Source organism: Sinocyclocheilus rhinocerous, unplaced genomic scaffold (assembly GCF_001515625.1).
Source record: "Sinocyclocheilus rhinocerous isolate Xijiao unplaced genomic scaffold, SAMN03320098_v1.1 scaffold220, whole genome shotgun sequence".
NCBI classification, from domain to species: domain Eukaryota; kingdom Metazoa; phylum Chordata; class Actinopteri; order Cypriniformes; family Cyprinidae; genus Sinocyclocheilus; species Sinocyclocheilus rhinocerous.
Window position 1 is genome coordinate 309,352 of NW_015666573.1, and position 1,440 is coordinate 310,791.

Below are 1,440 nucleotides of genomic sequence, written 5' to 3' on the forward strand. Positions count from 1 at the left end.
CCCCCTTATCTTCTAATTAACACCAGAATATTTTACTGTATAACATTTCAGGCATTTTAGATCAAATAATAATATGGCTGAAAATGGTATGACTGCTATCTTTAAGCCAAGAAAACGTCAGCCAAAATTCAAAAACAAAGAACAAAACGTGCTGTTAACTCAAAAGAAAGAACTTGATCAAATCATGGGTAACTTAGCTACAATTTTGCCTGTCCAGAAAAACAGAATCTAACTGGTTACTACTAATGGTTACAAATAAAATGAAACGATTGTACAACATGATGGTGATATTAGATAACCCTCGATTATCTGTGTGGTAACGACTCTCTTCCATCGGTCTAGTTTCATTAGCTGTACGCTGATCGCATTTTTAACCGCAATGGCGCAAGATGGCACATTGTATACAGAGCAGTGATATCAATTCGGTGCTTTTGAGGCTAATGGTGCAGAAAGGGTGGGGTAATTAAGGAGTAATAGGGCAGATAACTCACCTTTCGTCTAAACCGGAGGGTTTTCGTGCATCGGTTCGGTTCGTGTCATTCTGAAGTGAGACTCTCCACCGCCGTGCTGTCGGAGCGTCTCAATGCGCACAGCAGCGCAGCGGGTATGGCAAGCCGTTTTAACATTTAATCTATAAGCCGTACTAGTATATATTTTCATGGTACTAGTATCTATTTTTTAGATACTAGTATCTTTTCCATTAAGTACTAGTACTTATTCATTAGGTACTAGTGCTTATTCTTTAGCTACTAGTGCTTATTCTTTAGGTACTAGTGTTTATTCTTTAGGTACAAATGTATTTTGTAAAGTTACTAGCACTTATTCGTTACTAGTACCATGAAAATAGATACTAGTACGGCTTATAGATTAAATGTTACAAGGGCTTTCCATACAGCGGGTGTACATGAAACCCACTCTGCGCCCCTGGCGGCCGATCTGCTGCCAAATACACTAACGGTTTAGGGTTGTTTTTGTCATGAAGCGAGAAAAATGGCGTAAGTCGTGTCACGTTTTACTTAAGTTGCCCTCTAGGCAGTGAGAACTATATAATAGAAGTGGTTAGACGTAAATTTAACGCACCTATTTATATTTCAGGATGTCTGCTATCAATTGAAAACAGACAGCATACCATAGAGCCATGATAGGCTATATGATATATATATATACTTCTAAAAAAAGAACTTACATAAGATTTACATAAGTTTCTTAATAAAACTATGAACATAGATGAGTTATATATATATTTTATATATAATATAAATCATATATAAAGATGAATATATACATATACATGTAAAATATTTCTTAAAGGGGTCATATGATGTTGCTAAAAAGAACATTATTTTGTGTATTTGGTGTAATGAAATGTGTTTATGCGGTTTAAAGTTAAAAAAACACATTATTTTCCACATACTGTACATTATTGTTTCTCCTCTTTAG

General features: G+C 35.1%; 1 protein-coding gene across 1 annotated transcript in view; it reads right to left on the reverse strand.

Moving 5' to 3' along the window:
- Positions 1-597, reverse strand: part of LOC107732836 (solute carrier family 25 member 39-like) — a 14,619-nt gene extending 14,022 nt beyond the window's left edge. Inside the window, exon 1 of the mRNA XM_016544258.1 lies at positions 492-597. The gene's annotated coding sequence lies outside the window, so the exon portion shown is untranslated. The remainder of the gene's footprint in view (positions 1-491) is intronic.
- Positions 598-1,440: the final 843 nt, after the last annotated feature.